The following is a 24750-nucleotide window of genomic DNA, read 5'->3' on the forward strand; positions in this document are numbered from 1 at the left end:
TTTATGCTACCTTTCACAAAAATTCTTTTGTCATTATGATGGATTACCGGGGAAAGGTAGCTACTCACAGCCCCAACAATTAGTTTTTTTCCTGTTCTTTTTGTGCTCTTAGAAGAGCCTGCGCGAGCTGTCCTAAAGTTTCAGTGGACATTGGCTGAACTACGTCCGGGTTGTAGGCAGGTTGAGAAGGAGCAGAATTATGCATTCTATTTCTTTTATTATCTTGCAACTTCTTCCTACATTCTTTCTCCCAATGTCCTAGTTTTCCACAGTAGTGGCATGTACTTTCTTTTTTAGTCCATCTATTGTCTTATTTCATTGGGTTAAACGTAGCTGCTGCTATTCTCACTTGGGTTTTAACATCAGCATCTCTTTCCCATGTAGCTAACCTGTCTAGGTTACTTCTGAGAGTTCCGTTAGCCCACGTAACATGTAGGAATGGCAAGGCTGATCTGTACTCGGCTATAAGACCATCTGCCCAAATTCGGCTTAGAGCTCCTCTATCATCTAGTACACTTTCAGAATCCTCCACTATTCCACTGTACGTTGCAGCTGCCTGAGAAAATCTTTCAGTGTATTCACTTATAGTCTCTCCTTTCTTTTGTACACATCTAGTAACTTTCGACCAATCTATTTTGGGTCCTAAGAGATTCTTTAGGATTTTCAAAACACCTTCTCTCAAATCGCCTTTACTGACATGTTGCAGTTCGGAAGTAACAGCAGACTCAAAACTGTTAAATTCAGATTCAGTTAGAATTTGTGACATCATCTGTGTAACTTCTGGCAACGACATGTCGTAAAGACGCATTTTACTTATCAATGCTCTTCTAAATTCAGAAAATTCTGTGCGTGCTGAGGGTAAACTCTGGGATAGTCTCTCGATATCTTTGGGTCCTAGCGCTTTGGCAACAGTTTGTACTTGGACAACAGAAGAGTTGAGAGGAACACTTTCAGTTCCCTCAATTCCCTGAGACCTTCTCCTAGCGCCACACACCTTCACTGAATCTACTGGCTTATCAGTTACTGATTGGATGGCTACATCTGTTTCAAAAAAAGCTTGTAAGTCAGGGTAAATGTTATCTGGCTGACTAACTTCTACATCAGTTTTTTCTATAGCTTTGTTGCGGCTCAATTTCTTAGTCAACGAAGATATTCTAGCACGTAGCTCATTTACCTGTTTCTCTAGCTCTGAGTTGCGCTGAGACTGTTCTGTAGCTTTTGCTAAAACAAATTCTCTGTGACAACAAATAATGCCCTTCATATGGTTTTTGCGGATGCTTGCTCCAAGCACCTTTTTACACTCATCTACTGACCAAGTTTTGTCTGGGTGAATTTCATATTTCTGAGTTAGTTCCTGTCTAACTTTTTCAGTGACTATTAGGTCCATTTGTTCTCTTAACATATTTTTGAATTCACTTTCTGACCACGATGGAGTCGCAAAGCCACCTTTTTCCGTTGTGGGGATCAGTCTGCCATTTTTTCTAAACATTTCTGTGAGTTTTCTTTGTTACCACACAATAAAAAAAAACCTAAAACTTCTCTAGGGTACACTTGTTAACACATCAGCTATTGTTAACTTTCCAAATGACCAACACTTCACACTTAACCTCCCTGCCTACAAAAAAACAGAGGATAAACCAAAATATTAGCAATTTACGCTAAAATCTTCCCTGCCTACAAAAACAGAGGATCAACCGAAATAACTAGCACATAAAGCTAATTATTCTCTGCCTAAAGCAAAGGGTACACAATATTAACCTGTAATGTTAATCTTCCCTGACGGGCAGAGGGTATCTTTCATCTCTAAAAAAACTTTTTTTTTTTTTTTTGAGGATAACTTAGTTAACAAAACCCTGCAGCTGTCTGTTAACTCTTCTCTGAACGGCGCAGAGGAAAAAACACATATACTGGTCTGTAGCGGTTCTTTGAATGGAGTGAAACTCACCAACCCTTGGTTGTAAAGGAAGATTCTGGAACTCAGTCAGGCTTTGAGATCTTTGAGCTTGAAGTTTCAATCTGGAGGAAGCTGGAAAAATTCAGTCTGGTAATCTTTGTTTAGCTGGAAGTTTCGCTCTGGATTCCAAAAGATGCAGTCTGGAAAGCAGATCTTTTGTTGAGCTTGCTGTTTCAATCTGGATTCAGGTCTTTGAGCTTGAAGTTCTTTGAGTTTCCTTTTTCTCCATCCGGGTTCACGGCACCAAGTTGTTGTAAACTTAGAATCGAAAGACCAGGAGACTTGGTTGTTTCTTCAGCAGGATTCTTTATTGAGAACACGATCTGTCGGTAGCTGCAGTCACCAAGTCTGACGTGAATGTTCTCTTACAGTTTATATACATTTAGGGGCAGGAACCGAAAAAGACAGGTTTAGGAACCGGTTTTAGACAGAGCATTGCCCACCCTAATCCACTCAGCATATCTATTCAAACACTGAGACCCGAGTACAGGACTGGCTGGACTTTCTTGCTAAAACACAAACTCCAAGAGTTTCAGTAAAACAGGACTGACCAGAGTCTTTTGCTAGAAAACTCTGATAATCATAATTTATACCTAACCTTAACATGCTAAATTCAATGTAAACCTAAATTAAACATTTTAATAAATTTGCATTCCCACAGCGGGAATTTCAAATCTTCTGCCAGCCTCAGGGATTGGGCTAGAGGAAGGAAGTGGGGCGGCCACAGGGGCAGAGTCAAATATTCAAACAAAAATGAAAGCCACCACCACTGAGAAAGACAAGGAAGGAGACGAGACAGAGGAAGAAACCGATTCATCTTTAGAAATGGTTCCAGATGTGTGTGCAGAAACCAGTGGGAGTGAAACTGAGTTTTCACTCCCAAATGCTCAGGTGTAAAAAAGGCCTGCGGGATCTCCTCTTTTTGAGACAGAGGCGAAAAAGGCTAGGGTAGCACATCGTTCGGATAGTTCTATTCTGGAAGATCCGCAACGTATGTGGCCCCTAGAATCCCCAAATGAGGTATCCTTTTTGCACGTAAAGCTAAGAACATCATCGCCGAAAGAGCTGCAAGAGGTTTTCTCTGTAGCCCCAGAGGTGGTAAGAATTTGCTTTCCTGACCCCAGTCCTTCTGGGAGGAAGGAAAGGCAAATGCAACAAGACATCACATGATTTTAATTATTTTATTGTAGTATTTTATTGTCTTCTGTTTTAAATCTCATACCTTTTTAATCTTACTGCTCATGGCCCTCACTATCTCAACCATCAATATAAGAAGTGTGAGGTCCAACATACGAGTAAAGAACATTTTATCCTTTTTAAATACTTGTAAATCAGATTTGTTTTTAATACAAGAGTGTGCTTTGCCCTTTTTAACTAGGTATACCAAGATGGAGGAGCTATGGTCACCTGGTCCCTCCATATGGAGTGGATCAAACCAAAATAAAAATGACGGTGTTGCTATTTTAATTTAAAAAAATCTTGGTGAAGGGCAGCACGGTGGTGAGGGAAGGGCGGCCTCTTTTAGCAAATCTGAACTTTTTAGGTAGAGATTTAAATGTTCTTAACGTGTATGGTTTTACAGGAAAAAATGAAAGGTATGAGCTTTTAGAAGACTTGCAGCCCCACATGTTAGGTAGGGCTCCCCTAGTGGTGGCAGGGGATTTTAACTGTTTTATCAAAAAAAGATAGGAAGAGGGTAGGAGAGGATTTTAAGGTCGATAAGACAACGGTTTTATTACCGGGCTTAGTAAGAGATTTTAAATTAGTCGACTGTTTTAAAAATTTGCATCAAAGAGAGGAGGGCTACACTTGGTTCAGTAGTGATGGCGCCAAAGCCTCTCGTATCGACTATATTTTTACAAGAGATTGCCCGCCAAACGATGCTACAGTGACCCCCCTCTTCTTTTCTGACCACTTAATGCTATCTTCCACCCTTTCACTACCCACAGGTGTGACTGTAGGGGGAGGGCTGTGGAAGCTGAACTGCTCCCTTTTAGAAGACGAGGATGTAGTTAAGGAATATAGGGAGCAGTTTAGCCAATGGCAGACCCTCCAAGACTTTTACGATACACATGCACAGTGGTGGGAGATGGTAAAGGACCGGACAAGACAGTTTTTTATGAAAGTAGGAAGGGACAAGAAGAATAGGGAAAAGAGACACATGATGGGGCTGCAAAAAAGACTACAAAGATATTTTAATCTTTTTAATAATGGCTTTGATTTGAATGATGAAATTAAAGAGGTCAAAAAAGAAATGTCAGTTTTATCCAGTTTTCAAAGTAAAGGGGTTATTTTAAGAAGTAAAGAGAGAGATATAGAAGAAGGTGAAAAATGTACTAGATCTTTTTTTTTAAAGATATTAACAAGGGGAGGAGGGGCTATGACTAGTGTAAAAGTAGAAGGGAGGGAAGTAAAAACAACACATGAAATTTTAAAAGGGGTTGAAAATTTTTATCAGGAGCTATATAGTCCCAACGAAGTACATGAAACCACTCTAAAGGAAGTTTTACATTTTTTTGTCAAGAAAGTAAATAGTCCAAACAAGCTTTTTACCATATTAGAAACCCAAAAAGCACTAAAAGGTTTTAAGAGGGGGAAGTCCCCAGGGGCAGATGGACTCCCCCTGGAGTTTTATCTCACCTTTTGGGATATTTTAGCTCACGAATTATTGACTATTTTTAAAGACTTTGAGACCCTTGACAGACTTCCGGACAGTTTTAGAACAGGGATAGTCTCTTTACTGTACAAAAAAGGTGACCGGACTGACTTAAAAAACTGGAGACCTATCACACTTTTAAATTTTGATTGCAAACTTTTTAGTAAAGTTTTAGCTACACGAATGTCGACTGTTTTAGAGGACGTAATCCACCCGGATCAAGCCTGCGCTGTGCCCACAAGAAAGATAACAGACAGCTTAGTTCTGATTAGAGACGCCATCTGTTATGCGAGGGACAGAAACATTTGGCTTGTTGCCCTAAATTTAGATTTTGAAAAAGCATTTGACCGAGTCTCGCACCAGTACCTCTTTCAGGTACTGCAAAAAAAATAGGGTTTCCAGAGAGGTTTATCGCTTGGGTGGAATTGCTGTACGAGGGCTTAGACAGCAACATTTTTGTAAATGGGCATCTTTCCAAAGCTGTTAATATCCACAGCGGTGTCAGTCAGGGGTGTCCTTTATCTCCCCTTCTGTATGTGGCTTGTATTGAGCCACTGGCACAGATCTTGAGAAGGGATACATGGATAAAAGGACTAGACATACCTGGGACCGGCGGACTGACAGCAACGTGTGTTTTATACATGGACGACATCACTCTTTTAGCCACGGACATTTTATCCATACGAAGAGCAATGGACTTGACTGACTGGTACGGTCGGGCCTCGGGCGCCAAACTCAACAGAAGCAAGTCCGAGGCCCTGCTCTTCGGACCGTGGGACGAGACAGATACAGATGGACTCCATGTAGATTTTAAGGACACAGATTTTAAGATTTTAGGAGTTAAATTCGACAAGGAAGGGGGTGGACGTGAAAACTGGACTGACTTGCTAGGGAAAGCTATGAAAAGACTGGGGTTTTTGGGGACTACGACAGATGACTTTGGAAGGTAAAGTTTTAATTTTTAAAGCCGTCATTTTACCTCTAATGTCACTCGTCTGTTCTGTTTTTACCCCACCTAGAAAATTCCTGAGGAACCTAGAGAGGGCGTTTTTTTATTTCCTGTGGGGGTCCAAGTGGGAAAGATTGAAGAGGGAGGTGGTCAAGAGGAGACCAGGAAATGGTGGAAAAGGCCTCCCAGACCCCCACCTATTTTCAGGCAGCCTTTTTACCGCCCTTCACATGAGATGTGCCATGACCCCATCCAAAGAAAACAAGACCTCAGCTTTCGCACGATTTTGGATGGGGTCTTATTTAAGATTTTTAAAACTTTTACCAGTAGACTTGACAACCCCTGTGTCTTTTAACCTCCCAAAAGAATACAGTTTTATCAAGAAGTTTTTAAAGAAGCATGTTTTAGAGGATTTAGATATCACAGTTTTAACTAACCACAAGGCTCTTGTCTCTTTTGTGCAGGACCGGGAATCAGTGAGTCCAATCCCAGGCCTCACCCTTGGTGAGGCCAAGCAAACATGGAAAAACGCTGCCCACCCTGCTCTCCGGAACAGGCATAAGGACTTAGCGTGGATGGTGGCCCATGAGATCCTCCCAGTCAAGGCGGTTATGCACTCCAGAGGCATGGCCAAAGACTCAACCTGCCCACGGTCCGGGTGTAATTGCCCAGAGACCGTACGACATCTGCTCTGGGAGTGCGGTGCTGCGCGGGACCTGTGGGCCAGGACCAGCCCCCTGGTTTTCCCGTGCCTACCAGCGGGTGGGGTCCAGATGGACTACATGCTCGCCATCCTGGGGGTGGGTCAGTTGTCAAAATTGTGACAATAAAACTGTTCAAAGGAATAAATCTGTTCTTATCAGTTTAATATCTGATAGTGCCCTACCCGGGCACCATATATTAAATTGATTTTTGGAACTGGGAGATGGAATAGGGGCTTGCTCCGTCCACTCCACGCATCGACCCGGTATTGCAGTACTTCTGGGAACGGTGCACCCCCTTTAAAGTGTTCAATGAGAGAAATGTTTTAGTCTTGTGTGACAGCAGATGTTCATGGAAGTAGTGTATATTGCTGTGTATGGGTGTCGTAGGTGATCATATCCAATACTGGTAACGGTGGTGTGAAAATAAGAAATTCTAAAATAAATAAATAATAAACTCTGTTCTTATCAGTTTCATATCTGATTTGTCCACTATCCGGGGACTGCGTATTAAATCGATCTTTGGCTCATGGAGCCGGTTCCGGAGTATGAAAAAAAGAAAAGAAGAAAAAAAAGAAGCCCGTCACTGCACATTTTTGATGTCTCTCTTATCTCTTGGAGTCTTTTGCTAACGAGCTGATGAGTTGAATCAGGTGTGTGTTCGATTGTCCGACCGTTGGTGAGGATTGCGAAGAGGGACAGGGTGCCTCTGACTGGAGAACTGGGAATTCATACTTACCTGGCAGGGGAGACACCATGATCAGGAAGGTGGTTCACCCAGGGCGAGGCTCGGCCATTGCACTCCGGTTGTGCTGACCCCTGCAAATTCCCCAAATGTGGGAATCTCGACTGCATAATTTATGGTAGTGGGGGACTGCGTTCGCGCTCTCCCCTGGACACACACACACACACTGGTTAAAAGAACAGATTGTTAAAGCTCCAATCATTTTTCCTTCTTCTCCTGATGGTTAACCCTCTGGGGACCAAGCTGTTTTTGGGGCCCTTGAGATGTTCTGACATGCTCTGACATTTGTGCTTTTTTCAGTTATTTATAAACATGTTAATGGCAAAGGTGTAAATTCACTCTATATAGCACAAACAGGCCTACCATAATATGCGAGCAACATGTATGTAGATGTTTGTATTTTTAAGAGAATAATGTTTATGCGTGGTTATTTAAAAAAATAAAAATGAAAGTTGCTGAAATAAGACCACAAAACTCATACAAAATATGTGCCCACAAGACTTTTGACTAATGGATGTTGTCCCTTTCAGTTCTAGCTTCAAAATTATGTGAAAATAGTCTTGCTTTATCGTTCACAAAAAAAAATACATTGATTTAAATGGTGTAAAACAGGTTTTGCTTGGAAAGCCAATATGCGAGGGGGAGGAGTAGTTTACACCTTAGATTACCCAGTCCCACCCACTCTGCATAATGACTCTGCATAATTAGCCATTCATTCAGGTGTGACACTGACTGAGCCACAATGCAAAGACAAAATATATATTTTGAAGAAGACTTATATTGACCATTTAAGATTTTGCTTACATCTATCTTGTAAATATGTTTTGCTATTTTATTAAAAAGGTTACAATTACAACAATAATTACAATTTCAGCAATATTTCTGCAAAAAAGTACTCTTTCTTTGTAAAAAAAAAAAAAAAAAAGATTATAGGCCTTCATTTTATCATATGTATTCATTAGTTTGAATATAGCCAACATTGGAACATCTTAGTCTATGACTTTATTTTTGACAAAATAGTATTTTATATATATTCAGAAAAGCTTATTTGATGTGACAGTATATTCTACAGTAAAAACTGTACCCAAATCTAGTCAACAAAATGTTGTCTTTCATACTTCGCCTGACTGTAACGCAGTAACTGTAACTGTAAAAGCAGTTTATTCTTTCACACACAGACGCGCGATTCATATTTAGGCTAAACACTCTTTACAAATAGACGCGCGATTCATATTATAGAAACGCGATTCATCTTTTTGTTTACATAAGCCTACAACGTTATTCCATAACGTTATTCCACATTAACACTTGAGAAAGGATAACTTAGCCTACCTCACTCCTCAGCGGGATCTGCTCCTCATATCAGCACGGAAAATTTTCTCCATAAGGTAGGCTATATTATGCCTCTTTGTTTACAGCTGATGTGGGGGCGTTTCACAGACTGAAATGGTTCTCAGAATTTGCGTTTGAATAGCACGCGCTCTCCGGGGAGTGGTCACATTACTTTTGAATGGCTCCTAATGAGCTCGACTGGAGTCGCTCTCTTTTTATACAGATTACAGAAGCTGATAATATTTGTTTTTTATATAAATTACTTCATTTAAAAGCTGCGATCTCAAGCTTTATGCCCGTGGGTCTGTTTGCCTGTTTGACTGAATTTTCGCGGAGTTATAGATAATTTTCGAACGCGTTTCAAATGGGAGTTTACTGACAGAGAGAAGGCAGAAATAGCATCATGTTAGTTTTTCTTTATTTGTCAAAAAGCAAAACACTTTATTTGTATTGTGAGTATACAGAAAAAAAATAGAAACTGAACAGGATCGATTGATGTATTACACGAAAATGAAAGATCAAAATTAACAGAGCATTTTGTGTTTATTTTTCATTGCTAAAAAAAAAAACGAGCAAAACGCGTGGGCGCGTTTTTGGTCCCCAGAGGGTTAATGAAACTGTAACGACAATGACTATGACATGCGGTCACATGCTGTTCAAATTAGTAAATCCTGATCTCCAAGTCTGCTTGAACGGTCAAAATTGCATCTTTGTGGCTCCCCCGAGGGACATTTGAGTCACATAAGGAAACCCTGTTTTCTTAGAATCCCCTCTAAAACCCCCATTTCAGCTCTGGACTCCCTGTGACTTTTACAACCTCACAGACTCGTGACATTCCAGAACACACACACACGTACACACACACACACACACACACACACACACACACACCAACATCCTTTTGTGTCTAACTTAAAATGTGTGTAACTCAGACTGGTATCTGAATTTCCTGTAGGTATGCGTGATTAATGTTGTTGTGATCATACAGTTATGATCTTCGAGTGTTTGGATCTGAAATGTATTTTTGAAGAATGTTCTCCCAGTAGAATCGCATCCCGTAACCCGAGCTCATTGGCAGGTCATAAAATTTGACCACAGAGCTATCCAGCCCTATGCATGAGATAACAGGGTCGCAACATTCCAACACACACACACATACAAACACACTCTGGACTGTGAAACAGAAACCCCCTACAGAAAAGGACTTTTACCCATAAAGTCACTCCTAAAGGTACTAAATATATAAATTTGTGTGTTAAGAGGTGTGTGTAAACCATAGGAAAGCATATGTCCTATTTGTGACCTTAATAGAACTGCTATTGCCTATACAAATGCATAATAATGTATCGTTGCATGGCTACGACGCCTAGATTCTATTTTTGATATCTTTGTAATCCTCTCCAGCTAACGGAGTTGAATTCCTATAACAGAATTCAGTGATGCGCATTGTTTTATAAGTTCATATGTCTGGAGAAAATCCTCTCCAGTTAAAGTCAATCATGACTCATTCGAGTGGGCGTGTCTAACCGGACAAAGGAATCTTCCCGCTCGAAAAATCTCGACAGCTGATTCGTCCTTCACGAAGGAGGGGACGGCACCTGGGACACTGATAAAAGTCCAAAATCTCTTCTCTTCGCTCTCTCATCCTTCCGCTCTCAACTCATCCAACTTCTCTGGACCCTCTTCCCCGGCGCAGCGTTTCTCCAAGGAACATCTGAAGGAGGCCCTGGCCTTCTCCATCGAACGAACCCATGTTCGAGTCGTAACCGCCGGTCTTTGCAACTAAGATTTCCAGCCTCTCCCATCCCGGGAGACGAATCTGAACTTTTCCGGTAACGTTAAATTCAAGTGAGCCTTTACATCGTTTTTCGAAACGACCCAGAAGAAGAAGCTAGACGCAAACCAGCCGGACACGCGCACGCGCGCCCCCTTTTCAGCATCACACTGAAAGAGTACCACAACTCGCAAGTATATTGATTCCTATAAAAGCTGTTCCAGGTGTCTAGGTCTTAGGTCTGTGATTTAAGTTACCCTCTATCTTCCCTCTATATCTTTCTTTCTTTCTTTCATTCCATTTTCATTCTGATCACGCTATGTTTATGTTTTTGTTCGGTTAAATGTTTATTCGTTGTTTGCATTTTTACGTACGCTTATGTTTGTAGTTTATATAATCTCTAGTGTGTGCCATTTTATTAATAAACCCATTTATACTTTTAACTGTCTCTGTGTTTGAAAACCCACTTTTTATAAAGTCAATGAAACAAAAGATCTATAAAGCTACAGGCTCTATATTATAAAACTACTTTGAATAGTTTTTATTAATAAACCCAAAGAGGTTTTGTCTTCGTGGCCAGAAGACAAACTCTCTTGGAGTTTTGTAGACAGGAATACTTCTTCTTAACTGTAATGATCAGACAGTACAGAACGAGGCATTTCCTATAATTGATAAAGTAAATGCATATGCGATTTATGAATTATGACCATGCGTTATAAATATTAATATTGCCAAAATTCCCTATATTCTTGAGCTAATTCGCATTAACCCAGAGGCATTTACGCTACATGTATATTGGTGGAGACATTTCGAGCAGTTTCAAACTTCATTTTTGTGGGCAAATTCAGTTTCAGTTGAATGTGTATTATTGGTATTAATAATTGTAGGCTATACGCGCGTTTTGAATTGTGAGATAAGTCGCCAAGGCGAACTCACCCAGCTGATCGCGGGCACAAAGCCAGCCCAGCTCTGCTAAAACTGCAGTTCATGACATTACATCTGTCTCTGTAAAGACGAAGCAAAACTCTTTGCAGTTGATACATGTAACATGATTTAAACCGACTAAATGAAGACGAAGGATCTCTTTTAGGACGAAGACGTAAATCTGATAGTTTTCAGTCGTAATAGGCCTTATACAATACGTTAACGATAAAGCTCCTGGTCAGAAATTGGCCTCGCGATCCAATTTCGTAAACCTACGCAAAAATCATAAAAGTGCTATTTTGATTAATGCTTATGGGAGATGAGCAGATGATAAGTCCTGCTCACAGCTGTTCTGATGCCTGGTGTGCTCACAGCTTAAGTAAATAGATGTTCAATCCCTGTTTGCTCACAGTTTCTAGTGATTAAAACACGAAGTTTTAATACCTGTTTTTATGTAAACCGTTTTATATGTAATGAGTAATTGGAGACCAGTTTTATGAATTAAGAAAAGATGATAATCCCTGTTCTTATTCTAAAACCGTCTCAATGTGTAATGTATAATGTGTAATTCCTGTTAGTCACATGTTGTGAAACTCGCGTCAGTTTTCCGCATGCAACAGAAGCGCAAAACACCACGTGATTCCACAGATAAAAAAATCTGCTGTCTTAACTGCTGAATCACGTCACCGACACTAGAGGGTAGCCTCTAGAGGTGTGGCAGGGCTCAAATTACGCGCCCCCCACCGACGTCATCCTGCGTGAGCGTCGCCTCCCACTGACGTCAGCCTGCGCGAGCGCAACTACGCCATCTCGTGGCGTTCTAAGATAATACCTGCTTTCAATTTCTTTTTCTCTCTGCATTCATTTTCTCTCTCAAATACTTAACTGCATTCAAGCTTAGCTTATGCTGATATTATTTGGAGTTAGACAATTCCTTTTTCTGTTTTTGACTGTCACACTTTAAGTTAAGTAAAAAAAAAAAAAAAAAAAAGGGGAAAACTTTTCGAATTAAAAACTTAGATTTGATTCACTCAGTTCATTGATAAGGTCCACCTAGGAAGAAGCACGCCACCGTGTGGCGATCTTGGGTCGACTTATCAATATCTGTTTAACCCCCAGTCTGCAATTGAAGTGTCTCATTGCCACCCTTTTCGTTTGATTATTTTTATAATCAATACTAATAACCTCAGTGTTATTGTAAGGATTATAGGAAGTCATTCTGAATTTCAGTTTTGATTATTTTTAGTATTGATACATCACTGTTATCATTCTGATTTTCTTTCCTTCCTTATTATTATTATTATTTTGGACCTCTCCTTGCATGCTTATTTGAATTTTAATTTAAACTAGTTTGAATTTTAATTTAAATTGTGTTCACTAACAACCAGGTGGACCACGGAGAAGGAATACGCCCCTTTCCCTTGTGGCACAAACCCACTGCAGGGCCTATCCCTCTGCCTGCGTCCCAAGCCTGTGTTGTTTATTTGAATTTTATTTCATTGATAATTTTTTTTTCTCTTTCCCCAGCCTTTTCAAAGGGGGGGTAGGTTATTCTGATAATTACAACCAATTATCATAATTCCTTTGCATTGTATCATTATTTTAGTAAAGCCTTTGCCTCTGACCCCTGCATACATATTTACTCAATTTGATGAAAACAGAAAGCCTTAATTCACTTTAAGTCTAACCTCTCAATCCCTTATTGTGTATCTATTGGCAGGACCCAGTCAGTGCACTGTGGTAATCCAAAAGTCATCCCTGGTGGTTTCCGGTGGGCGGGATCATCTGTCCGGCGTTACTGACACTGCGCCCGGTCTGGTGTTGGGACCGTCGGAGAGTCTGACCGCGTCCGCTGGTTTCCACCTGGATGACCTCTATTCACCCCAGGTAAACTAAAATTTGATAGAACCCATCCACTTATTAGGAACCACAGAATACTAGCTATTCCTTCGGGTGTATTTTAAGTGCTTGGACTCACCTTTCTCTCTCTAAGACACACCTTCTTTCGAGGTCCTGTCCCGATAACCCACGCATCTCCTGGCCCGATCAGGAACTCTCGCAGTGTTAATAAGGCTTAGGCCTCTTTATTTTATTTTATTTTATCTTATTTGATTTATTTTCCTTAAATAACGCTCCCCGTGTTATTGTTTGCGACATTTCATTGCAGACCAATTCACTTCCTTGTGTTGTGTTTCCCTCTGATCTTCCCTACCTTCAACCTTGTCTCTTTCTCCACTCTGTTGTGATTTGTTTCTTTCATTTCACTTAGACACAGAACCTAAGAGAGACCCCAGGAAAAGCTGAATAATAGAGTGACGATCAAAGCGGGCGTCGCTAAAACGACCCCCAGGCTACCGCCTGTCCAAATTTCTATTGTGGGTTTCATCCATACCCACGAAATTGGCTCTGCTAACTGTCGGCATCAGTTAGCCCCGAAATTCTCATAAACGGCATAGCCCGTATGAGTATAGCTCATTAACCCTAAAACAAACTTGCATTGTGTCTCTTTTTGTGTGTGCTGTGCTTCTCTCACCACAGTAAGCAGAGATGTCGAGCTAACCCAGAAGTACGACCACGAGCAGCTGGCCAAAATCTTCGGAAAACTCGCACTCAACCTCGTCACCAAGGCCCGGGCCAGCGAAAGGCTCAGCCTCGACATGGAACAGAAGGCAGCCGCACTACAGCTCCAGGCCACAGAAGCCCGGAAGGACCGAGCCCACACACAGAGTCGGCTAGACCAGCTAATCTTCCTGACCGAGGAAGAGGACGAGACGGACACAACGCTACAACAGGAAGTTGAAAGACTTCAAAAAAGCCCTGGACGATCTTCGTCCGCACACAATTCACTCCGTCTCTGAGCACCGCTCAGAACCAGACAGCAGGTGGCGGCACGACTGTGACGGTGCCCGTCCAAAGCGTCGGACCGACCGCTCAGAAAGATTCTGGAACCAGCATCACCCGCCGTCCAGAACTCCAAGCCCAGACCGTCGAACCTGTAACCACTCTCTCCAGAACACTGGTGAGGCAGAGTCTTCTTACATCACAGATGAAGACAGTGCAGCCACGTCTGACACAGACACAGAAAACGAACACTGACACCTACTGCTTCAAGGTCCTGACTGACCTGCAGTTGAGTAACCAAACCAATGTCTGCGCCACATACAGACAACCCACCCACCCACCCTAACCATTGCAGTGATTACACAGCAGAAACGAACTTTACCAACTACACTGCACGCCTCAGAGCCGCTAAACGCTACCTCCGCTGTGTACAAAGAAAGTCATGCGAGCCTCTGATGAACAGACTTTTCCTATGCCACCACTTACCCCTCCACCACCCTCGCAGGCCATCTGAGCTCACTGACGACCAGTGCCTCAGACAGCTGTCTGCCACCACGCACATGTTGCGTTCACAAGACTTCAATACGCATTGTGCACCTGTTGCCATCACAGCGCCACAGCTCGTAAAGCCACAAAGCACAAGGGGGGGCCAGGCGTAACAAGGACGCCACATGTGCCAAAAAGCCATGCATGGGACATCGAAGCATGTGGCATACCAACCTCAGCGAACCAAAAAGACTGTCCTAAACCAACTAAGGACCTCCATCGCTGAAATTTTTCCTCCCTTTCTCTCTCTCTCCCTATCGCCTCTAACAGGATGCAGGCCGCAGTGGTTCGCGAGAAAGCAGCCACACTCACCAGGTCTGGCATCCGGCATCGCACGGAGAGAGCAACCCTGAGTCCTGAACACCAAGGCAGGACTCGCACTCAACACAGTCCCTCCAAGCATGGGCAACCGCCCAGCCTGAACACCTCACCTGTGTCCATACCTGGACCGCAGCTGACGCTGCGCTGTGTACCTCCACAGCAACCGACCACGCCCTGACTCCCGTCTTGGCTTTCACCCTGTACCAGACCCTACCAAATGTGAGCAGCCACAGCAAAGCTCACAAAGCCGTGTCTGGTGGTTTCCTATGGAACCGCAAAAAGGGGGTCCCGATCCGGGGCTCGCCTAAACCTCATTTGACCTGAGTCCTCAGTCATCAGCCGCTTGCCATCGACCATTGCGCTAATTTGTTGTTCGATAAAGTCCTTCCGAGGTCTTTATCTAACAAAAAGGGGGAATATGTAACGACAATGACTATGACATGCGGTCACATGCTGTTCAAATTAGTAAATCCTGATCTCCAAGTCTGCTTGAACGGTCAAAATTGCATCTTTGTGGCTCCCCCGAGGGACATTTGAGTCACATAAGGAAACCCTGTTTTCTTAGAATCCCCTCTAAAACCCCCATTTCAGCTCTGGACTCCCTGTGACTTTTACAACCTCACAGACTCGTGACATTCCAGAACACACACACACGTACACACACACACACACACACACACACACACACCAACATCCTTTTGTGTCTAACTTAAAATGTGTGTAACTCAGACTGGTATCTGAATTTCCTGTAGGTATGCGTGATTAATGTTGTTGTGATCATACAGTTATGATCTTCGAGTGTTTGGATCTGAAATGTATTTTTGAAGAATGTTCTCCCAGTAGAATCGCATCCCGTAACCCGAGCTCATTGGCAGGTCATAAAATTTGACCACAGAGCTATCCAGCCCTATGCATGAGATAACAGGGTCGCAACATTCCAACACACACACACATACAAACACACTCTGGACTGTGAAACAGAAACCCCCTACAGAAAAGGACTTTTACCCATAAAGTCACTCCTAAAGGTACTAAATATATAAATTTGTGTGTTAAGAGGTGTGTGTAAACCATAGGAAAGCATATGTCCTATTTGTGACCTTAATAGAACTGCTATTGCCTATACAAATGCATAATAATGTATCGTTGCATGGCTACGACGCCTAGATTCTATTTTTGATATCTTTGTAATCCTCTCCAGCTAACGGAGTTGAATTCCTATAACAGAATTCAGTGATGCGCATTGTTTTATAAGTTCATATGTCTGGAGAAAATCCTCTCCAGTTAAAGTCAATCATGACTCATTCGAGTGGGCGTGTCTAACCGGACAAAGGAATCTTCCCGCTCGAAAAATCTCGACAGCTGATTCGTCCTTCACGAAGGAGGGGACGGCACCTGGGACACTGATAAAAGTCCAAAATCTCTTCTCTTCGCTCTCTCATCCTTCCGCTCTCAACTCATCCAACTTCTCTGGACCCTCTTCCCCGGCGCAGCGTTTCTCCAAGGAACATCTGAAGGAGGCCCTGGCCTTCTCCATCGAACGAACCCATGTTCGAGTCGTAACCGCCGGTCTTTGCAACTAAGATTTCCAGCCTCTCCCATCTCGGGAGACGAATCTGAACTTTTCCGGTAACGTTAAATTCAAGTGAGCCTTTACATCGTTTTTCGAAACGACCCAGAAGAAGAAGCTAGACGCAAACCAGCCGGACACGCGCACGCGCGCCCCCTTTTCAGCATCACACTGAAAGAGTACCACAACTCGCAAGTATATTGATTCCTATAAAAGCTGTTCCAGGTGTCTAGGTCTTAGGTCTGTGATTTAAGTTACCCTCTATCTTCCCTCTATATCTTTCTTTCTTTCTTTCATTCCATTTTCATTCTGATCACGCTATGTTTATGTTTTTGTTCGGTTAAATGTTTATTCGTTGTTTGCATTTTTACGTACGCTTATGTTTGTAGTTTATATAATCTCTAGTGTGTGCCATTTTATTAATAAACCCATTTATACTTTTAACTGTCTCTGTGTTTGAAAACCCACTTTTTATAAAGTCAATGAAACAAAAGATCTATAAAGCTACAGGCTCTATATTATAAAACTACTTTGAATAGTTTTTATTAATAAACCCAAAGAGGTTTTGTCTTCGTGGCCAGAAGACAAACTCTCTTGGAGTTTTGTAGACAGGAATACTTCTTCTTAACTGTAATGATCAGACAGTACAGAACGAGGCATTTCCTATAATTGATAAAGTAAATGCATATGCGATTTATGAATTATGACCATGCGTTATAAATATTAATATTGCCAAAATTCCCTATATTCTTGAGCTAATTCGCATTAACCCAGAGGCATTTACGCTACAAAACCTTGGAAGTCCAGAGAACGGAACTGCAGTGGTTGATTGAGAGATAGAAAACAACCTGGGAGGCTTGTTTTTTTTTCATCTTTTTTTTTTCATTCTTCACATAATCTCCAATATTTAACGAACGCTTTGATTGACAGCAGTGGTCCAAAGTTGTTCAGAATGAGGAGTTCTATCATGTGGTATGAATACCTTGTGCACGTGTGAAAAATCACGTGATACAAAGTCGTCTATGGCCGTATTCAAGTTGTTGTTTTTTTCTGTTTACAGCGCCACCAAGTGGCCAGTCGCCACATCCCTTTTCACATGACCACAGGCTGAGCCCGTACACAGGTGTACCCACTTGGGTGTAATTGTCTCTTTGCCGTCGGAGAGTTATAGCCATTCAAGTAAAGCCCGCCTCGCCCACCGCCAACGTCTTGGCGTCCCGTCGCCAACGTGAATCGAAATTCTGACTTTTTTCCCGGTCACTGTCGGCAGTCAGACTCCAGAGAATCTTTCGGCACCGGTTTGGGTCAGATTGGGCAAACGACCCAGGACTACTGTGCAAAAGTAGGTTTTTCTGAAAATCCCAAATACCCGAAAATCTCGCCGCGACCATCCGATCCGAGGCGTGCGCCTCGTTCGGCCCGAGCCAAGGATTCCGGTGATGTAAGACACTTGGGTCTGCGACGGACGGTTTAGGAGTTACGAGCCATTCCGTGCTTTTGAACGATGATGATCCAAAATCCCAGGTTGCACTCCAAAGTGTCGTGTTGTGCACTCCGTTGTGATCCGTTTTCGGTGAGCTCGTTTGTTGGCGACCTTAGGCCCTCTCGCCGCGGCCCAGGTGGGCGTGGCCTTTGGCGGCTCCCCCGCCTCGGCGTCATTGCGGCATCGAATGATCGAATCTCGGTGTAATTTTTGACCCACAATTGAGTTTTGAAGCACATATAAAACAGGTCTCTAAAACGGCTTTTTACCATCTGAGAAATATTGCTCGACTTAGACCATTTCTCTCCTTTGTAGATACAGAAAGGCTCATACATGCCTTCATCACAACCAGGCTAGACTATTGTAATGGCCTGTTTTCTGGCCTTCCAGCAAAATCATTAAACAGGCTACAGTATATACAGAACTCTGCTGCTCGTGTTCTCACTCGCACTTCTCCTCGTGAGCACATTACACCGGTTCTTTTACAGCTGCACTGGCTTCCTGTGAAGGCGAGAATTGATTTTAAAATTCTCATTCTAACATATAAGGCACTACATGGGATTGCTCCAGAGTACCTATGTGATCTTATTAAACCTTATACTCCATCGCGTTCTCTCCGTTCTGCAAATTCCCTCTTATTACATCAGCCTTTGTGTAAGCTCAAGACCATGGGGGAAAGAGCTTTTTCTTGTAAAGCCCCCAAGCTATGGAATCTACTTCCTTCCACAATCAAAAGTGCGCCAACATTGGGACAATTCAAAGGGTTGATTAAGACGCATTTGTTCAAGGCTGCTTTTTCTTCATTGTTTTTATTGCTCTTGCTGTATTTGTTTATTTTACTGTATGCGCTTTGGTATACAGTATTTTATTGTACGCGCTTTGGGTCTGAGAAAAGCGCACTATAAATTAAATGTATTATTATTATTATCGCTTCTCGGCCTTTTGGCTAAGATCACGTGGTCTGGTCAGAAGTTTGTGACAGCGATCGCCTCTTGTGGGACCTTTTGGTTTCGTGTGTGGCTTGTCACACGGGTCCTACATCCTTCAGGAGGTACATTGACAAGCGGCTTTTAAGTGACGACTCGTTTCTGCGAGGAATCTTGTTTTAAGGTAAGCAGGTTTTAATTTATTTATTGTATATTTATTGTTGGGTTTTAGCCGCAGCAGGCTGGTGGTGCCTCCAACATGTCGACTGGTCGTGCCGGCGTGAGGAGGCACCACAGCGTGCGTTTTAAATTCAGAACAAAAGAGGATGGCACTCTCCTGGCCATGTCCAGACTGGACTTTTCTAGGAAGTGCATCCAACAGATTCTTGGTTTTAAAGTTGTGGACATAAACTGCCTGTTGACTCTGCCCCTGAATCATGGTTTTGATGTAAGCTTTGCTTCGGCTTCCTTGCTAAGTACTTTTTGGACTCGGTTTGAAATGTGTAAAGCCAATTTCTCCATGTTCACTGTGGAAAAACTGACTGATAATTCACTGAAAGTTGTGATTGTCAGGATGTTTAATGAAACAGTAAGTGGAGATGACATTGCTGTATGGTTGGCAAGATATTGCTCTATTCGTGGACAACCAGTCAAGGTTTTAGATGAAGACGGTATCTGGAGCTGTGCGTGGAGAGTGCCCATAAAACAATGGGCAGATCCCAACAGCTACCATGGCCTGAGTCAAATACCTTCAATGATTGTGTTGGGAGAGAATAGAGGCTACATCCATTACCAAGGGATGCCCAAGCTATGCCACAAGTGTGGCAAACTTGGACATCTCGCCGAGGCATGCCAAGAAGTAGTGTGTAGGAAGTGCAGAGAAATTGGGCATATTTTTGAGGAGTATCAAAATGGCAGAAAGTGCAACCTCTGTGGAGAATCATCCCATCTCTACAGAGACTGCCCTAAAAGTTTTGCCAACAAGTTAAAAAGCAACAAAATGGCTCAGGGATTGGACAGGAAGGAGGAAGTGGGGCGGCCACAGGTGCGGAGTCAAATCTGGCAGTTGGTGAGGGGGAGGAAGCCAATCCTCAAAATGAAAATGAAAAAGACGACAGTATGGAGGATGTAGAGGAGGAAATGGCTTCCTCCCTAGTAACCGTGTCTGAGGCTAGTGTGTCCACTAGTGGGAGTGAAACAGATTGTTCGCTCCCAAATGCTCAAGTGCAGAAAAGAACTGCGAGATCTCCTCTGGTTAAAACAGAGGAGAAAAAGCTGCGGGTAGCGCATCGGCTAGATAGTTCCCCATGGAAGATCTAGACCGTATGTGGCCCGCAGAATCTCCAAATGAAGTCTCTTTTCTGCATTTTAAGCTAAGAACATCGTCGCCAAAGGAGTCGCAAGAGGTACTCTCTGCGAGCCCTGAGGCGTCAAGCACTTGCCCCCTTGATCCCAGGTTCTCTCGGGAAAAGGAAAGGCAAGTGCAACAAGATGTAACATGATTTTAATTATATCTCTGTAGTCCCATGGTTGCTTTTAAATGTCTCACACCTTTTTAACCATTCTGCTCATGGCTCTCACTATCTCCACAATCAATGTGAGAAGTGTAAAGAGCAATATACGAGCACAGAGCGTGTTATCCCTTTTAAAATCTTTTAAGTCAGATGTGTTTTTATTGCAAGAATGTGGTCTGCCTTTTTTAACCCTCTGAGGTCGAGAAACGCGCCGACGCGTTTTGCTGGATTTTTTTCACATAGCAGCAACATAAACTTAAATTACTCCGTCATTTATGGTTATACAGAAAAAAGAAATATAAAAAAATTATCTGTGATATTTCTACTTTTGTATGTGTCCACTTACAATCAAATCAAAACATTGTGCTTTTGTAAAATAAAGAAAATAAACAGGGTGGGCCTCTCCGTCGCGGTGAACTTTTTTTTCTTGAGCACGTCTATAAACTGAAACAAAACTCAGCGAATACTTCTCACACATTTATGAGCCATATACCTTTATACACATTTAAGTGTGTACTTTTAAATGATCGGATTCAAACTGAAAACAAATATTCTCTGTTTAAGTAATTTGTATAAAACCAACAGGATGTCCAGTATCTCAAACGCTTGCTAATTACTTTTTAATTCGACACGCCCACTCGCGCAAAAGAGAGTCACATGCAAATCTCCACATGGAACGCGAACGCCCTCGTTACCTCAAACACAAAACACCAAAACACTTCACAAGTCTCTGCTTTTCGTCGAGTTTGGAAGACACGCTGTGAGCTTACATGGATTTACCTCAGAAGAAGAAGAACGCGATTTGAAGACAAGAAAGATGTAAGGTAAGAAATTCTTACTTATTAGTTTATGGTATTGTTGCATAAACTTCACATTGCAGTTGAACTGTTGCTAGATATATGGTGAATATTATACTATTTAGACCCGTGTTTACTGTTAAATACTGTTTGTGGATATCTGCTCAAACATAGATATGTATAACCATAATGTTTAATATTTTGGAGCGCGATGGCGTTTGAATGTATCATATTTTGGAGCGCGCTGTGGTATCATATTTTGGAGCGCGCTGTGCGTTTGAATGTACACTGTATCATATTTTGGAGCGCGATTGCGTTTGAAAGGAAAAATGCACCAAACATTAGGCTTTATGTTTTTACTATTATCTCATTTCATATCATCATAACGAATGGAAACATTTGAAGTAACATATGATAATCAATATATTTTTCTCTAGCGTAGTTGTTCTTGAAATCTTTTGGAAGATTTAATTTATTGTTATTATTATTTTATGCAGCACTGCGTAGCCTATGCCTACAAGGCACAACAAACCTGGTGTTTATTATATATTGTTGGAAACGTGTGTGTGTGTGTGTATTCTGTGAATTTTAAAAAGAAATTTTAACCAGAAAAATCTAAAATCTATTCCCAAAATCGTGCAGCCCTATAGTTTCTCTTGATATCAGTATGTTCAGTTTTTTCTTTTCTTTTTTTCTTTCAGGGACCAGATGCAACGGAGTCCTGCTGACTTCAACATTCACATGAGTCTCTGTACATGAACATGGTAAAGTGAAAATCAAACACCTTGGAAATGAAAGGTATGTACAATGTTTTTAGGAATGGCACAAAGGTCTCTGTCTTTGGATCATTGTTTTCAATGTGCTCTTTTGTCATTTGTGTTTTTTGGATTGTGTTGTGTTGTAAATAAATCCAAACAATCTAAAAGCCATTCTTTTTTAAATCTCCTCATTCTTTGTGCAAGGTTGCTCTGAATGACAGGGCCTGATCGCTCCTAATAGGGCAGTTAGGGGAGTGTCTTTGTCTTTCTCAGGTGTTAAAACCTTACATATTCATGAGATGATCACGCCTCTTCGCATATGGCTTTGTCACACAAAACACGTCTTAGAAATTTTAAATCAATATATTGTCTTATCTGAATGAGCAGTCAGGGTGATTTTCACATAGTTTTGGAGCAAATATTCTAGGCTACGTGATACAATTTTCAAAAGTCTTGTGAAGAAATAATCAGTATGGGTTTCATGGCCTTATTTCAGTGAGAATTTTTTTTTTGTATTTTCACAAACCACGCATAAATGTCATTATCTCAAAACTACAAACTTTTACATACATGCTGCTGATATATTATTGTAGCAGAGTTTGTGCTGAATACAGTGTAATTAGACTTTAGCCATGAAAATGTCACAAGTAACAGAAAAAAACACAAATGTCAGAGCATGTCAGAACACCCCCAGAGCCCAGAAAACAGCTCAGACCTCAGAGGGTTAACAAATTACAGGAAGTGGGAGGAGATTTAGACCCCAGGACTTTCCATCTGGAGTGGGTCCAATTTCAGGAAGTGGGAGGAGATTTAGACCCCAGGACTTTCCATCTGGAGTGGGTCCAATTTTAAAATCCCAATGTTTTGGTGATGAGCAGCACTGTGGTGAGGGATGGGCGGGCAATTTTAGCTAATCTGACTTTTTTAGGTAAGGATTTTAACATTTTAAATGTGTATGGTTTTACAGGAAAAAACAATAGGTATGAGCTTTTAGAAGACCTGCAGCCCCACATGCTAGGTAGGTCTCCTCTAGTGGTAGCAGGGGATTTTAATTGTGTTTTATCAAGAAAGGACAGAAAGAGGGTAGGAGAGGATTTTAAGGTCGACAAGACATCGGTTTTATTACAAAATATAGTCAAAGATTTTAAGTTAGTTGACTGCTTTAAAACAATGCATCAAAGAGAGGAGGGCTTCACCTGGTTCAGTGGTGACGGCGCCAGAGCCTCTCGAATTGACTATGTTTTTACAAGGGACTGCCCGCCGACCGATGCTACATTGACCCCCCACTTCTTTTCTGATCACATGATGCTCTCCTGCACCCTTTCACTTCCCACGGGTGTGACTGTAGGGGGAGGGCTGTGGAAGCTGAACTGCTCCCTATAGAGGATGAGAAAGTGGTTGAAGAGTATAGGGAGCAGTTCAGCCAATGGCAGACCCTCCAGGACTTTTACGACTCACGAGCACAGTGGTGGGAAATGGTGAAGGGGAGGACGAGACTGTTTTTTAAGAAAATAGGAAAAGAGAAAAAGAATAAAGAAAAGAGATGCATGATGGGGTTGCAAAAACAACTACAGAGGTATTTTAATCTTTTAAATATGGGGTTTGATTTTAGTGAAGAAATAAAAAAAGTAAAGCAAGAAATGTCAGTTTTAGCCCAAATTCAAAGTAAAGGTGTCATTTTAAGGAGTAGAGAACAAGAGGTTGAAGAAGGTGAAAAATGTACAAGATATTTTTTTAAGAAGATTATAACAAGGGGAGGGGCTTTGACAACTTTGAAATCGGATGGGAGGGTAGTAAATGAAACAGAAGAGATTTTAACCCTCTGGGGTCTGATGTGTTTTTGGGGCCCTTGGGATGTTTTGACATGCCCTGACATTTGTGCTTTTTTCAGTTATTTATAAACATGATAATGGAAAAGGTGTAAATTCACTCTATATAGCACAAACAGGGCTACCATAATATGTGAGGAACATGTATGTAGATGTTTGTATTTTTAAGAGAATAATGTTTATGCGTGGTTATTAAAAAAAAGTTGCTGAAATAAGACCACAAAACTCATACTCAATATGCGTCAATAAGACTTTTGACTAATGGATGTTGTCGCTTCGAGTTCTGGCTTTAAAATTATGTGAAAATAGTCTTGCTTTATCGTTCACAATAAAACAATACATTGATTTAAATTGTGTAAAACAGGTTTTGCTTGGAAAGCCAATATGCGAGGGGGGCGTAAAGGGGGAGTAGTTTACACCTGAGAATACAATGTCCCACCCATTATGCATAATCACTCTGCATAATGAGCCATTCATTCAGGTGTGATACTGACTGAGCCAAGAATGAATGCAAGGACAAAAGATATATTTAGAAGAAGACTTATATTGACCATTTAAGATTTTGCTTACATCTATCTTGTAAATATGTTTTGATATTTTATTAAAAAGGTTACAATTACAACAATAATTACAATTTCAACAATATTTCAAGTGTACTCTTTCTTTGTAAAAAAATGATTATAGCCCTACATTTTATCATATGTATTCATTAGTTTGAATATAGCCAACATTGGAACAGCTAACATCTTAGTTGATGACTTTATTTTTGACAAAAATAGTATTATATATATATATATATATATATATACACTGCTCAAAAAAATAAAGGGAACACTTTTTAATCAGAGAATAGCATCAAGTCAGTTAAACTCCTGGGATATTGATCTGGTCAGTTAAGTAACAGAGGGGGTTGGTAATCAGTTTCGGCTGCTTTAGTGTTAATGAAATTAACAGCAGGTGCACTAGATGGGCAACAGTGAGACAACCCCCAAAACAGGAATGGTTTTACAGGTGGAGGCCACTGACATTTTTTCCCTACTCATCTTTTCAGACTGTTTTTCACCAGTTTTGCATTTGGCTAGGGTCAGTGTCACTATTGGTAGCATGAGGCGATACCTGGACCCTACAGA

Source organism: Leuciscus leuciscus (assembly GCF_965113295.1).
Source record: "Leuciscus leuciscus genome assembly, chromosome: 18".
NCBI lineage: Eukaryota > Metazoa > Chordata > Actinopteri > Cypriniformes > Leuciscidae > Leuciscus > Leuciscus leuciscus.